Source organism: Colobus angolensis, unplaced genomic scaffold (genome assembly GCF_000951035.1).
Source record: "Colobus angolensis palliatus isolate OR3802 unplaced genomic scaffold, Cang.pa_1.0 Scaffold178, whole genome shotgun sequence".
Classification (NCBI taxonomy): Eukaryota; Metazoa; Chordata; class Mammalia; order Primates; family Cercopithecidae; genus Colobus; species Colobus angolensis.
Genome location: NW_012114910.1, coordinates 5,227,032 through 5,233,031, shown reverse-complemented (window position 1 = coordinate 5,233,031; position 6,000 = coordinate 5,227,032). Strand labels below are relative to the sequence as shown.

The window sequence follows — 6,000 nt, the reverse complement described above, 5'->3', positions numbered from 1 at the left end:
AGGCGCCCGCCACCTCGCCCGGCTAGTTTTTTTGTATTTTTTTAGTAGAGACGGGGTTTCACCGGGTTAGCCAGGATGGTCTCGATCTCCCGACCTCGTGATCCGCCCGTCTCGGCCTCCCAAAGTGCTGGGATTACAGGCTTGAGCCACCGCGCCCGGCCCCATATACCGGTTTATTATAAAAGGATATTACAAAGGACACAGATGAAGCGATGCATAGGGCAAGGCATGTGGGAAGGGCACAGAGCTTCCATGCACTCTCTGGGGCAACATCATCCAGGAACCTCCCATGTCCACCTATTCAGAAGCTCCCCAAACCCAGTCTTTTGGGGTTTTATGGAAGCTTCATTACTTAGACATGATTAATTAAACAGTGACCACTGGTGATCAACACAATCACCAGCTCCTCTGCCCTCTCCTCTCCCCAGAGGTTGGACACTGGGGAGGGGCTAAAAGTCCCAATTCTCTAATCTTCCCTGGGTCTTTCAAGTGACCAGCTTGAAAGCTACTTAGGGACTGCCAGCTACCAGTCAGCTCCTTAGCATATAAAAAGACGCCAATCATTTTGGAGATTCCAAGGATTATAGGAGTTGTATGCCACAGGAGACAGGGACGAAGGCCAAATATGTATTTTATAATATCACACTGGCCATGTCAGAATTCTGCAACACTAGTACTACAATTAACATGCTGTTTCCCTGAAATTTCAAGGGTAGCTTTGCTTGCAAGCTATTTTGTCATCTAGGCTCGCTTCAGAACCTAACCCACACCTCAAGTCATACTCCATCCTCCCCCCCGCCCCCACCCTATGTAACTCCACTTCAAGACCAAATTAAAAACAAAATAAAACAAATAATCGCAGTCCCAGTTACTCAGGAGGCTGAGACTGGAGGACTGCTTGAGCCTAGGAGTTCAAAGCCAGCCTGGGCAACACAACGAGATACCCATTTCCCTTTAAAAAAAAAAAAAACCGGGGGCGGGGGGCCTTTGCATTACAATAACCAGACAAAGCCAAATAATTTTTTTTTTTTTTTTGGCACAGTGGCTCATGCCTGTAACCCTAGCATTTTGAGAGGCTGAGGCAGGTGAATCACCCGAGGTCAGGAGTTCGAGACCAATCTGACCAACATGGCGAAACCCCGTCTCTACTAAAAACACAAAAATTGCTGGGCGTGGTAGCACATGCCTGTAATCCCAGCTACCCAGGAGGCTGAGGCAGGAGAATTGCTTGAACCGGGGAGGCAGAGGTTGCAGTGAGCCGAGATTGCACCACTGCACTCCAGCCTGCGTGATGAGAGCGAGATTCCATCTCAAAAGAAAAAAATTTTTTTGGAGCAAATATTTACAGAGAATCTATTACGTGCAAGATACAATGCTATGTACTAAACAGGCAACTGAGGAACTTACACTCATTCAGTAAAAGAAGTAAGGTTGGCACACAGCAATTTAAGGAAAAGTAAAACTAGGTTACAGGCCATTAAGAGGCACTAAAGAGTAAAGAAAGGAAGACTAGGATAAGCATTGGGGAAGCTTAATTTTCACAGTGGCTGTGACGATGCACAGTGAAAGTGGTGGAAATTTTAGGTGTATGAAGAATAACCATCTTTAACCTAAGGATGCTAGAAATCACACAAATTTCACATTCCAAAAATCGGAATACAGGGAGATTTTCATTTCTTGAAATAGTGGGCTAGGTATTTGAGATCAGTTATCCACCTCTGCACTAAATATGCCTGAAATTTGTTAAAAAATTTTTTTTTTTTTTGAGACAGGGTCTCGTTCTGTCACACAGGCTGGAGTGCAGCGGCATGATCTCGGCTCATTGCAACCTCCACCTCCCAGGTTCAAGCGATTCTCCTGCCTCAGCCTCCTGAGTAACTGGGATTGCAGGCGCCCGCCACCATGCCTGGCTAATTTCTGTATTTTTTAGTAGAGACAGGGTTTCACCATGTTGGCCAGGCTGGTCTCAAACTCCTGACCTCAAGTGATCTGCCCACCTCGGCCTCCCAGAGTGTTGGAATTACAAGTGTGAGCCACCGTGCCCGGCCAAAAATATTAATTCTTAAATAGAAAAGCTAACAAGACAGTAAAGAATTTGGACACAATCTAGAAGGTGAAAACCAGAAATTAAGCCCAATATTCAAAATAGATTTCATCCTGAGGATTTCTCTGACCTAAAAGCTAAAGTTTCAGTGCCTTTATGAGGTAACAGAAACAAGTTCAAGCCAGGAGCCCATCCAGGGAGTGGAGTCTGACAACTACCTCCCTCTCCATCTTAATTTGGTATCCAAAAGAACTACAGCTTCAAAGTAAAGATGAACTGGGAAGTAAAACAGCAGGAATAATGGACAACAGAAACAGACTCTCCCAAAGGGAATTCAGACAGTGGAATTAAACATAGAGATTACAAAAACAACTATACTTTCCATGTTTAAAGAAATAAAATTAAGCCTCAAAATTAATAGTAAGAAATAAGAAACTGTAAAACAGTGTCAAAAACCAAACAGAACTTCAGAAACTAAAAAATGCAATATATGATTTAAGATTTCAGTGGCTGAGTTTAATAACAATGGAAATAACTTGAGAATAAAGAAATTATCCAGAATGTACTATGAAAGAACAGAGTAAAAGATATAGAGAAAAGAATGAAAAGGTTAGTTAAATCAACAAAAAAGAGAGACAATGGGAAGAAGCAGTATATGCATATAAAATGGCTGAGAATTTTTACAGAACTAATGACACTAATCCACAGATTCAAGAAGTCTAATAAATACCAAACAAACTGAACAAAAACAAACCCATAGTTCCATACAGCATGGTGGAAATACAGAAAACCAAAGACAAATCTTTTTTTAAACTTGTCGATACTTCATTTTAGACAAAACAATCAACATTCTTAGTGAAGAATGAAACATAATATTTAAGAATGAAGACAAAGTATGTTCAAAAGGTTACTAATAGTGAACACGTTAAAATGCTTAATTTAGCTGCCGTAAAGGCATAATTACACTATGACCCTGTACTTACACTGCACTTGTTACTTGATTTACCACATATGTGGTTTTCAATAGCTAAAACAGCAGCTTGACTCTAACCAAGCATTACGATTCTTGGAAGATGACAGTGAAGACTGATAATCAACTAAATGCTTTTGACAAAATTATTCTTTCTTATATCATGAAGCACTTCCCCACAGGGTAAGGACATGAAGACTTCAGTTGAGAAAGATAATCGGGCAGCCTATACTTTCAGACCCTTACAAATTGTTCGCAGGTTATCTAACTAAAAGACTGTAAAAGCTGCTGTCGGCTCAATATTTTCTATCAAAAAGGAGTCTACCCACTGATTCCCTTCAAAGATTTCAGAAGGGTGCCTTCTATTTTATGGTGTCCCTGTGGACACATGAATACACCAAATAATTGAAGAATCGACGAATCTTATCTCACAAGTGGTAGGCAAGAGGTCATCAGGAATTCCGACCACCAGGCTCACATGTGGCTTCTTGGGCCAGTCGGACTACCCGAGGGTGCGGGGATCTGAGAGTCTGCATTTTAAAAGGGCCCCAGGAGATGTTGTTTTCCACTAACGTTTAAGACGCACGACTACGAACAAATAGGTCTTCCCTTTTCCTCTGTGTGGACTGACAGTCACAAGGACCACCAACTCTCAAGCATGACGCTTCAACTCTCCGTCTTTGTTCCTTAAGTTTTCTGCAAAACGGGCCAGCTGGCTTGTTTTCCGTAATAGAAAATGTGCTTGGCACAGCAACTGGTACATTGCACACAATAAATGTGCTTCCCATCCTGCACTTCCATTCTGGGATGCAACCATTTCCAACCAGACGCCGCACATCGGAGTAACCTGGACCTGTTCCAAGACCTCTGGAACGCAGCCTGCTACTCACTTGAAGCCTGGGTGGCCCTATCTAGCAGAAAAGTGGGGAAAACCCACAAAACGCCCGGCAGTGTTGGGCCCGCCTGAAAGGGTCCTCTCCCGCCACCCAGATGCCTTCCCGCGGGCACCCTCAGCTACCCTCAGGCTGGGCCTGCAAGCCCCAGGCTTCGGCTACTCCGGGCAAGGGGCGGGTGTGCGGACTGAGAACAGGCCTGGCCCTATCCCTAACAGCAGCTACAGCTCCCCTTCTCTTCGGCAAAGAAGCTGGAACCCAGGTGTCGCCGCCAGGCCAGGACCGAGGCCGCACTCACCTACTGGCGCGCGGGAGGCGAGACGCCCTCACCTCGGCGGCGCCTACCCCAAACCGCCGCCGCAGAGCCGCTCGCTCTTAAAAAAGAAAAAAAAAATGAGAGGAAGAAAGAAAGAAACAGGAAGGAACGAATGAAAGAAGCAAAAAAAAAAAAAGAAAATAGCCTTTGCTTTTGTATTCCTTTTGACCCTTCAGGGCTTCCTGTTCCTCACCGCCACAATAGAGTCCCGCCCCACTTCCGGCGACGTAACCCAATCCGCGGAGCTCTTCCTCTCCGGGAGTCCGATGGAAATCCGGTATCCTGAAAACCGGCCGGAGAGACTTGATTGGGCCGTTCACGTCTCAGGATGAGGATTGGCCAGTTTACGCCTGGGGGGCGGGCCGGTTCGTCTGATCACGTGACACGACTTTTGAAAGGTGATTGGCTGTCAAGGAGAGGGATTGCCACCGAGGAAGGGGCGTTTCCTAGGGGACTGAGGGCGGTACGAAGCGGGGGTGGGCCGTGCGCGTAATGGCAGCGCCGTGGCTTCGCGTCCATCTTTACGGTGCTCTCGGACCTGTCACAAAGGAGTCGCGCCGCCGCCCCCTCCCTCTGGTGGGCCCGGGAGCTAGAGAAAGTCAGTGCTGCAGCCCGACCGCGCTGCTCTGAGAAGCCCCCTGGGCACGCGGAGCGGGAGGTAGTGTGAGGGTTGGAGGCGACTGTGAGGGAGGGAAACAGCCGCTCGAGCCTGGGGCGGGCGGACCGGAGTGGAGCCGGGGCAGGCTCTGGGAAAGGGCCCGGGAGAGAGGTGGCTTTGCTCAGAAGCCGGGAAACAGCCGAGAGGTTTTCCACCGAGGCCTGCGCTTGAGGAATCCAAAGAGGTTCCTAGAAGAGGGTGTTCCCTCTTTCGGGGGTCCTCACCAGAAGAGGTTCTTGGGGGTCGCCCTTCTGAGGAGGCTGCGGCTAACAGGGCCCAGGTGAGAGGCAGCTATCTATCTCCTGGGGTGGCTCCTGGTACTGAGGGGGTCCTGACCTACTCAGGGGTGCCCGGGATAGAAAGGGTAGATGAGGGGACGCTTTGGGAGGGTTCCTTTTGTGGAGTTTGCGGTCTAGGTGGCACGGGTGAGAGGCGGACCTCCCCTGGGAAATTTAGAAACGCCTTGGGATAGAAAGACAGAGAATGGGGCTGGGAGGTAGGAGCCAGAACTAGCGGATTCTCGTACTACGGAGGCCGGAGCTGAAAATTGGGTAAGGACCTTGGGGAGAGGGGGTTTCTGGGCGGTGATGGGAAGAAGACATCTCCATCCATAAGAAAGCCAGAGTGGGGAATAGTGAAAGGCAAACGGGAATTCATCGACCAGGTGTCCCAGACACAGGATCCAACTGCTTCCGGGCTTAGTGCCCGAGTAGGGTGGAGAGAGTCCATTCCACCAACACCCCCTGCGTGAGTCCAAATTAGGCATTTGTCTCTACCTGCTGCCTCACTTTCCCCGTCTTTGGGGAGGGAAACCGACCGAGACCGAGACGGTCAGCTGAGACTTTGAGGTCCTGTCTTGTATAGTTCTCTCAGTGAGGTTGCTCCCCTTGGAGTGTTGCACTTTGAACTTTGAAGGGTTAGAAGTGTCTGTTATTGACTGAGTAGAATACCACAGTTTTCCAGGCCCTTCACCTATCATGTGTTTGTGCTTAGTGGAGTGACTTAACCTCATTAAGTCTCTTCTGTAAAATAACCAGCGCAGTGTGTGAAAGTACAAACGACAAGCTGCGTGAACGTAAGTTACTGTGATTCTACCACCAAACGGGTTGCTGTTGAGGA

At 47.8% G+C, this 6,000-nt stretch overlaps 2 protein-coding genes across 8 annotated transcripts in view; one reads left to right on the top strand and one right to left on the bottom strand.

Moving 5' to 3' along the window:
• The window catches only part of FAM192A (family with sequence similarity 192, member A), a 34,905-nt gene extending 30,055 nt beyond the window's left edge, over nt 1–4,850 (bottom strand). Inside the window, exon 1 of one of the 5 annotated variants that reach the window (XM_011938857.1) lies at nt 4,417–4,850. The gene's annotated coding sequence lies outside the window, so the exon portion shown is untranslated. Of the gene's footprint in view, nt 1–4,205 lie in introns of all 5 variants that reach the window. The other 4 variants (XM_011938854.1, XM_011938856.1, XM_011938858.1 and 1 more) reach the window with 4 other exon arrangements.
• Nucleotides 4,662–6,000, top strand: part of RSPRY1 (ring finger and SPRY domain containing 1) — a 49,228-nt gene continuing 47,889 nt past the window's right edge. Inside the window, exon 1 of one of the 3 annotated variants that reach the window (XM_011938860.1) lies at nt 4,662–5,432. The gene's annotated coding sequence lies outside the window, so the exon portion shown is untranslated. The remainder of the gene's footprint in view (nt 5,433–6,000) is intronic. The other 2 variants (XM_011938861.1, XM_011938859.1) reach the window with 2 other exon arrangements.